This window comes from Antennarius striatus, chromosome 13, assembly GCF_040054535.1.
Source record: "Antennarius striatus isolate MH-2024 chromosome 13, ASM4005453v1, whole genome shotgun sequence".
NCBI classification, from domain to species: Eukaryota; Metazoa; Chordata; class Actinopteri; order Lophiiformes; family Antennariidae; genus Antennarius; species Antennarius striatus.
Window position 1 is genome coordinate 11,474,302 of NC_090788.1, and position 9,806 is coordinate 11,484,107.

Here is a 9,806-nt window from a genome sequence, read left to right on the forward strand (position 1 = left end):
GGGGTAGGTTGAGAGATGAGAAAGCAGGTAAGAGTGTAAGCAAGTGTTACAATGCAAAGAGAGTGGTGGTAAAGGCATATGATGAGTTATAGGAAAGGCTGGACATTAAATATGAGAAAAGAACTTGTTCAGGTTAACCCAAACAGCACCAGGCTAAGAAAAATGTATAGCAGATTAGGGTGATTACGGATTGAAATAGAAATGACTAGTGAGAGATAGTGAATATATTGGTAGAAGGATGCTGAGTGGGATAATGCATATATTGATAGGATTATGAGTTTTGATCTGTTAGGCAGGAAGTCCAAAGAGGAGGTTTATAGATGTAGTGAAAGAGGACAGGAAGGTAGTTGCTGTGAGAGAAGAGGATGAAGAAGACAGGCTTAGATGGAGGCAACTGATTTGCTGTGGCGACCCCTGAAGGGAAAAGCCAAAAGGAGAAGAGGAGGATAGAAATGACTAGTGAGAAGAGGGTGTTGAGAAGGTGGAAGAACCGCTAGGAACAGACGAAAAAAAGAAACAACAAAGTCAGAGACTGCAACATCCCGCGACTTACCCTGACCTACTTTCAGGGTGGGTCAGGGTACCCTGAAAGTGGTACCTGACAAGTGCATAACTTTTGATCTCTCAGGGTAGGTCAAAGCTATGCACTAGAGTTGACCATTGATCAAAGCTAGTGTATAGCTAGATCAAAGCGCTTGATTTGATCCATTGTCTTATTTACACTGGCCTTCTCCTTTGTCTTTCTATCTTCTCTGGTTCCTTAGTGTACAAAAGTTTAAATTTGACATTGACCTAGTTTTCTCAAGGTCAGGGTCATCATCTCATTTTCATCCCCTTTGCCGCCCGAGTAATCTGCTTTTTGTTTCATCTTTCTATCTGCAACGACTGTGAAGATATTTGGTGGATATACAAATGAACAAACTAACGAATGGACGAACACCCAAACTCTGACTTTTACATCACCACTTTGAAGCGGGATGTAAAAAAGAGTGAGAGAAGATCTAAGGATGTGGACGTTGTAGATCTTGAAGCTGACCAGATTAGTAAGGATGAAGTGAGGAAAGCATTTAAGAAGATCAAGAATGGGAAGGCTGTTGGTCTGGGCATGTTTGGGCAAGAGTGGAGGAGGGTGTCTGACCATACATTTAAATTCCATCCTGGAAAATGAGAGGTCGCCAGAGGAGTGGAGAAGACATGTACTGATTCCCAGATGAGAAATTAATCTGCAATAAGTAAACTGATTGGGAGAGTCAAACCGTCTTTGTGTGGTTTTTATGAGTCAAGAAGATCATCATTATTATTCCACGGTGTAAAGCTTGGAATAATAATGACAGAGCTGAATGCAATAGAAAAACAAGATACTGTAGGTCCAGAGCCGTTGGTGAGCAGAACAGAGAATCAAGCACTTACAGAGTTAATAGTTGAACACTGATTCACAGATAATGTAACTAACATGCCCACAAGTTATGATAGCAGTGAAAACACATTTATTCTCCATTACAACCCCAAACAGGAAAATGCCCAAGGAGAAGAAGACAACATACTGTTCACCAGTGTGGATAAAAACTAACGCTGTGAAGCTGTGGTTAAGGGTGTCTAAATCTCCCATGGGTGACCGGATGTGGTGCCATAATGTGACCCCCTTTAGGGGTCGCCACAGTCAATCAGTTGCCTCCATCTATCCCTGTCTTCTGCATCCTCTTCTCTCACACCAACTACCTTCATGTCCTCCTTCACTACATCCAAAAACCTCCTCTTTGGTCTTCCTCTAGGGTTCCTGCTTGGCAGTTCCAAACTCAGCATCCTTCTACCAATATATTCACTATCTCTCCTCTGGACATGTCCAAACCATGTCAGTCTGGCCTATCAGACTTTATCTCCAAAACCTCTAACATGTGCTGTCCCTCTGATGTACTCATTCCTGATCCTATCCATCCTGGTCACTCCCAAAGAGAACCTCAGCATCATCTCTTCTGCCTCCCGCTCTGTCTCCCATCTTTTCCTCAGTGACATTGTCTCTAGACCAGGGGTCGGCAACCTGCGGCTCTGAAGCCACATGTGGCTCTTTAGCGCTTCCCTTGCGGCTCCCTGGAGATTAATCACAACATAAAAAAATAATACTTAAAAGAAAAAAATAGACATTCTACCCATAGCTAAAAATCTTTAAAAACAAAAGGTATTGTTGTAAATTTCCTACATTTTGTTACGTTATCAATGTTATCGTGATGTTTACAAATTTAGTCACGCACCTTTTCGGACAGCTCAGATGCGCCGTGGGGTCCTAGGCGATTGTAACCCTGGCTTTAGAAAGCAGTGGTATTTTATGAGCAGCACAGTGGGCGGACAATGACGGCTATGACATGAGTCCTGACCAATCGTCTGAGACTCCCGGCATCCCTGGGCACTTGAGGTCGGGTCTACTCCTTGCCGTCAGCTGCGGCACTACCATTTTGTCCTGGAGCGCACACTGCCGGACCGTGTGAAGTTGTGAGAGAGAGAGAGCCACGAAGATTCCACATTCTATCTAATAAAGGACAGCAGCATTGTGGCCATTCAGTGGTGAGTGGAGAAGGTCCGCTGCTTCTCAGTACATATATATGTGCATATACACTGTATGTATATGCAAATACAGATGTTCATACAGATTAGACGGGAATTGAAAGTCACGCTATCCGCGCTAATTGCGCTAGCCACGCTAATCGCACTAACTGTGCTAGTGAGGTTGGTCGTGTTAGCCATGCTAGGTTTACTGGTCACGTGAATCGCTCCAACCATGCCGGGTGCTAATTGCACTGTTAATAATCGCAATGTGAATACAGTAGTTATTAGCATTAATTCAAACAAGTGTGTTCCTGATTAGGTTTATTCAACCTTATTTTGTGTAATATTTTTTATGTATGGTCTGTCTGCAGGTCAGGTTTTTCTGGTAGAGGATGAAATTGGGACCGTGTTCAGGAGCGGAGAAGCGCCTGGAGAACGCATCCACTGAATGGAGGCGATTCTGGAGAGCGAAGTGAACTATAAAACCGAAATTATGTTCTGTAATGCTACAACTTACTGATTAAATGCCAGCAATGAACTGTTCCCTGTGTTGTGCCTACTCTCTGACTGGAGTTACCACTGTGGATAAGGTGGTTCCAACACACAAACAAACAGTCCCCCCAATGATATCTCCAATAGATGGTGATTGCACAAAGGACTCATTCATTAAAATAATGAAAACAAAACAGGAAATACAGAAAGTAAGATATACTTCTCTCTGCAAAGACAGTGAAGGAAAGGACACTCAACATCACCAATGAGCAAATCATGGACATTAATGCAACTTCAGCATTATCAATTAAACATGATGAGTCGTGTGATGTGATCGATATTGAACAGTCAGTGCTGTTGTGCAGGTATGTAAACTCTGACGAACTGCAAGAAGAAATTATTGAATTAATAGCACTGCTTGTTCAGAACACGTTACCTAAACATGCTCAATAAAAGTCCAGAGGAGCGGAAACACTGTTTTGTCGTTGGAGCTCACAAGCTGACTGAATTCACCAGGGATGTACAGCAAGGCTCTCTCACTTCCCATCCCTGAAAGAGTCCAGAGACATTCATCACCATCACACACTGAACGGGGACTACTATATTTAGGAGCGATCGTTGATATGTGAGCTGCATTTGGGAACAGATTTAACAAGTTCATCAATACAACAAAAGATAATACAGTTATATAGTAGTGGAAGATAAACTTAAAGCACCAGATATGGTACAACAGAGAAGTCACATGGTGCGTCATTCTCTCCAGGATGCGCTGCATGAAAAATAAATAATCACGAATCTCATTATGCATTTGTAGACTAGTTAATCAATTTGATAGTAGGCTAATATAGACACTTAGAGCTTGTGTTGCCTTCATATATGGCTTGTAATTTTTTGCAGCTCCCGACAAGTTTGATTTTAGTTTTTTTGGTCCGATGTGGCTCTTTGAACATTTAAGGTTGCCGACCCCTGCTCTAGACCAAACAACATTGCTGGTCTTACCACAGTTTTTGTACACCTTTCCTTTTCATTTTAGCTGAAACTCTTATCTCTATCACACATCACACCTGACACTATTCTCCACCCGCTCCATCCTGCCTGTACACATTTCTACCTCTTTTCCACATTCACAATTGCTCTGGACTGTTGACACTAAGTACTTAAAACCCTCCACCTTCTTGATCTCTTCTCCCTGTAACCTCACTCTTCCACTTGGGTCCCTCTCATTTACACACATGTACTCTGTCTTATTGTGGCTAACCTTCATTCCTCTCCTTTCCAGGACAAAACTCCAGTTCTCTAGCTTCACCTCCACCTGTTCCCTGCTCTCACTACAGATCACAATGTCATCTGCAAACATCATCGTCCATGGAGTTTCCTGTCTAACCTCATCTGTCAGCTTGTCCATCACCATAGCAAACAAGGGCTCAGAGCTGGTCCCTGATGGAGTCCCACCTCCACCTTGAACTCCTCTGTCACACCTACAGCACACCTCACCACTGTCTTACAGTCCTCATACATGTCCTGCATCGCTCTTACATACTTTTCTGCCACTCCAGACGTCTTCATACAATACCACAGTTCCTCTCTGAGCACCCTGTCATAAGCTTTCTCCAGATCAACAAAAACCCAATGCAGCTCCTTCTGGCCTTCTCTGTACCTCTCTATCAACATCGTCAAAGCAAATACTACATCTGTAGTACTCTTTTTTGGCAACCCCCCCCCCCCCCCCGCCTCAAAACATACTGCTGCTCACAAATGCTCACTTCTGCCCTTAGTCTAGCTTCAACTACTCTTTCCCATAACTTCATTGTGTGGCTCATCATGTCATCAGCTTTATTCCTCTGTAGCCACAACTCTGCACATCTCTCTTGTTATTAAAAATGGGCACCAGCACACTTTTTCTCCATTCCTCAGGCATCCTCTCACTATACAAGATCTTGTTAAACAACCCAGTCAGAAACTCTACTGCCACCTCTCCAAGACACTTCCGTACCTCCACAAGTATATCATCAGGACCTAGTGCCTTTCCACTCTTCATTCTTTTCAATGCCTTCCTCACTCCATCCTGACAAATCTTTGCTACTTCCCGGTCCACAACAGCTACCTCTTCTAGTCTTTGCTCTCTCTCAGTTTCCTCGTTCATCAACGCTTCTAAAGTACTCTTCCCATCTTCCCATCACACTACTGACACCTGTCAATATATTCCATCCATATGCTTAATCACTCTAACCTGCTGCATGCCTTCCTATCTCTGTCTCTCTGTCTTGCCAACCTGTATAGATCAGTCTCTCCCTTCTTACTGTCCAACCTAGTGTGACCGGTAGAAAATGTCCCTCCTGGGCCACCAGAGTTGGGTAGCAGTCAGCTCCTCCTACCAATCAGCCAGAAATTGGTATAAGGTGTTAATATGCTTCCTTTCTGGCTAGGAGTTGACTGCTACACATGCTGCCGTAAATTGTCTTCTGTTTTGTTTTATGTTTATGTGCTTTGTATGTGTTTTTAGATTTATTTTTGTCATATGTTAGGTTTTTTTCAGTGGCGTCCCTCATGCCTACACAGGTGGATTCCTGGAGAGGATTGTTCCACAGGAGGTAAAAGGACAATTCCTTTAGTGTACAAATTGGTTTATTTGGCAGAGGTATTTAACCTGGCTTCTTTTATTTTAGACAGACTGCCACTGCTGTTTTGTTTTTATAGTTTGGTTTCATTGTTTGGTTTTAATTGTTTTATTTTACTCGATTTTATTGGTTAGACTTTCATACCCTTTTATACTCCTTGATTTTATTCTAGGTTTGTATTTTCCCCCAAGACAACAAACAGTACTGTTGCAGCAGTCCTGCTAGCTTTTAACATGCTTTTAATTGTTCTTTCTATTGCATGAGTGCTGCGGGGCCGGTGACAGGGAGCTGCTTTGGATGGTGGAGCCATCGGTGGTCGGGGTCCCTCACTTCAGCTCCACACTCCCCTTAATTTGTATGTGTAGTGGTTTTTACACAGCCTTCACGTTTTACACTTTACCCCTTGTCTTTTTGGTTGTTTGCTGTGTGAGTGTGAGTGTCGGGCACGGAGCTGGGTGAGTGCTCCGGCCTCGATTGGCTCCCTAATTAGTCATCCCAGCCGTCCTGCAGTGCTCATGCAGACCTGATAGGTCTGATAGGTCTTTTGGCATTCTTGTTCTTTTTACTCTCTTTTGATTAAGTTTTTAGTCTTGGGGGAAGAACTTTGTCTCTGCCCATTATTGGACTGTCGCTTGTCCAATTTTTTTTAAATATCTGTGGCCTGTTCACCAACTTAAACAAATCTTACAATTTGGTTATTTACTGTTCCTGAACTTTCTGAGTTCTCTGTTGCAAGCAGCGGCTACACTAGCATACAAATCATAAGCCCCTTGTTTGGACTTCTAATTTCACCTTACGCTGTACCTCCCTGTACTCCTTTCTACTCTCCACAGTCCTCTGTGTCCCACTTCTTCTTAGCTAACCTCTTTCTCTGTATACATTCCTGAACCTCCTCATTCCATCACCAAGTCTCCTTATCTACTTTCCTTCCAGATGACCAACCAAGTACTCTCCTACCTGTCTCCCTGATCATATTAGCTGTAGTTGTCCAGTCATCTGGAAACGCCTCCTGACCACCCAGAGCCTGTCTTAACTCCTTCCTAAAAGTCAAGCAACATTCTTCCTTTTTCAGCTTCTACCATTTCATCCTCTGCTCTGCCTTTGCCCTCTTCATCTTACACTGTCTACAAAAGATATATTCCACCTGTGTGCTCCTCCCTCCGCTCATACAGGTTACCCTATGTTCCTGCCTCTTCTGAAAGAAAGAATTCACTACAGCCGTTTCCGCCCTTTTTGCAAAGTCAACCAACATCTGTCCTTCTGCATTCCTCTCCTGGATACAGCAATGTTTTGGGTTCGAGTCCTACTCTGCAGAGATTGTATGTTTTCCCCATGTCTGTATGGGTTCTCTCCAGGTTGGTAACTGATGTAACTTACTGCCTTGCATTTGAAAGGTTATTCATAAATGTACACACATATAGTACATCACATAAATATAGTTGATGTTAAAAATAAAAGTACTGCAGAATCAGATGTCATACTACTGCATAACGCACTATGAATTCATCATCAATCGTTCATCATGTTACACGCTGCGATTTTCTGAGGTAGAGCCAAAGAGTGGATTTTGGTTTGAGTAGACATAGAGTGGAACGAGCATAAGTATTGCCAGGGTCTGTACTGGACATAAAGAGTCACAGCAGGATTTAAAAATGCTCCCTGATAATGCCAAAAATTTCATGATTGTATTCACGAGTTCTGGGTCCCTAAAACAATTGTCCAGAAATAAACTCAGGGTTTCTTAACAATGAAAATTAACAATTCAACTGACACGACAAAGAACACAATGGAAATGTATATAGGCTTTTCAGACCAATCAAAAAGTGGGCAACATAAAATACCAACTTCTTAAGGCAGAAACAAGTTAGTCTATTAAAATCAATATCTTACTGTGGATCCCATCCTAGTCCTGGATGGACGACCTCAGCTACAAATAGAACTCATACACTTTCTGTTAATTCACAATAAACTGTGTGCATGTTGTACTAAATGGAGAATTATGTATCATAGCATTTGCATGCGAGTACAAAACCAACAAACTAAAATTAGCTTGTCCAGGATGCCGTCAGCTTCTGTAGTTGAGTAGCCGTGTATGCGTCCATTACAAGTGTATAATAACATATAATTTAATTTTTATATTATGACATCAGGATACTATTAGTAAACTAATGTCATGATGTCAAAATTAAAGGGATGTGGGTGATTAGTAACTTACTAACCACCCACATTCCTTTAATTTTTGTTTTGTTTGTTGTCTTGAACCAATAAAGAAAGTGTTGATCAAACGCTACAGACACCAGTACAGTACTTCTTTGTTTTCTTCAACACTGTGAGCTTTTATAACATGTTGCCTGTGGCATGAAAACACTAAAGTAATGCCAAATAAAAACATAAACAATAGAAATCCATGATGTTCTACCACCATGCCTGGATACAGATTTTAATCATAATCATAAAATGTGGCCGAAAGGGGGCACAAGCCAGTGTCATATTGTGCCGGTCACAAGCCGGCACAATGCAGAGGGTTGTGTCAGGAAGGGCATCAGAAGAAACTTTTGCCAAATCAAACATGCAAATCAAATCTATAACTTACATATCGGATCAGTCGAGGCCCAGGTTAACAACTGCCATCAGTGCTGTTCACCTACAGGGTGCCAGTGGAAATTGGACTACTGTTAGTCGAAGGAGTAGAAAGTAGAGTAGGACCTTACTGACCCCTCAAGGAGGTTCCGTCAGTGAAATTAATTTCACTGTCGCACAGTGAGTACACAAAAACACAGAAAAAGCACAGAAAGCACAAGCACATAGAAAGTACTACCAACACCAAATAGAAAGAGTAATAAATAACCCATTAAGAATATACAAATAGAAAGGCATATATAGGCATGGGAATAAAAAGGCATAAATAAACAGGCCCAGTTAGACATGGAGAGAGTGAAGTGTCTATAGCGTTTGCATTGTTTTTGGTGTATTATGTGTGTCATCCCTCAGCTCTCGTGTGGACTCTCTTTTTCTTCATCTCCCCCAGAGAGGAGTTGAGCAGTTTAATGGCTCAGGGGGGTGAAGGAGTTCTTAAGTCTGTTGGTCCTGCATGTTGGGAGGCGCAGCCTCTGGCTGCTCAGGCTTCTCAGGCTTCTCTGGTTGTTGGTAACGGTGTGCAGAGGGTGGCTGACATTGTCCATGATGTCCAGCAGTTTATCCAGAGGGTCCAGCTTCATCCCGACCACTAGGCTAGCCCGCCTGATTAGCTTTTCCAGCCTGGAGAGATCCACCTTAGTCACACTCCCTCCCCAACACACCACAGCGTACGACAGGATGCTGGTGGCCACAGACTGATAAAACATCCACAAGAGCTTTCTGCAGACGTTGAATGCCCTCAGCCTCCTTAGAAAGTACATCCTGCTCTGTGCTTTCTTGTACAGCTGCCTTGTGTTGCTTGCACAGTCCAGCTTCTTGTCCAGCCACAGCTCAAGATATGTATAGGTCTGCACAACCTCCGCCTCCTCCGTTCCTATCAGAACTGGTCTAGGTTGGGGGTCTGTCCCTCCTGAAGTCAATGACCAGCTCTTTAGTTTTCGAAGTGTTGAGCTGCAGGCTGTTGCTGTGACACTAGTCAACAAAGTCCCTCACCAAGCATCTACTGTATACTCCTCCTCCTCATTGTCCCTGATACATCCAACAATAGCTGTGTCATCTGCGAACTTCTGGATGTGACACAGTTCTGAGTCATAGCAGAAGTCTGCCGTGTACAGGGTGAAGAGGATTGGGGACAAGACAGTGCCCTGTGGAACAGGAGATGAGGAAAGTGTGTTTGTAGAAATGAGGAACGCCAAGAGTATAGGACTGAATGTTGGAAGTATGACAAGAAAATGTAGAGAGATCAAGAAGGTGGAGGATTTTAAGTACCTAGGGTCAACAGTCCAGAGCAATGGAGAGTGTGGAAAAGAGGTGAAGAAGTGTGTACAGGCAGGATGGAATTGGTGGCGAACAGTGTCTGGTGTGTTGTGTGATAGAAGAGTTTCAGCTAAAATGAAAGGAAAGGTGTACAAAACTAGTGAGACCACAGATTTTGTTTGGCCTAGAGACATTGTCACTGAAGAAAAGACAGGAGGCAGAGCTGGAGGTAGCAGAGATGAAGATGCTGAGGTTCTCTTT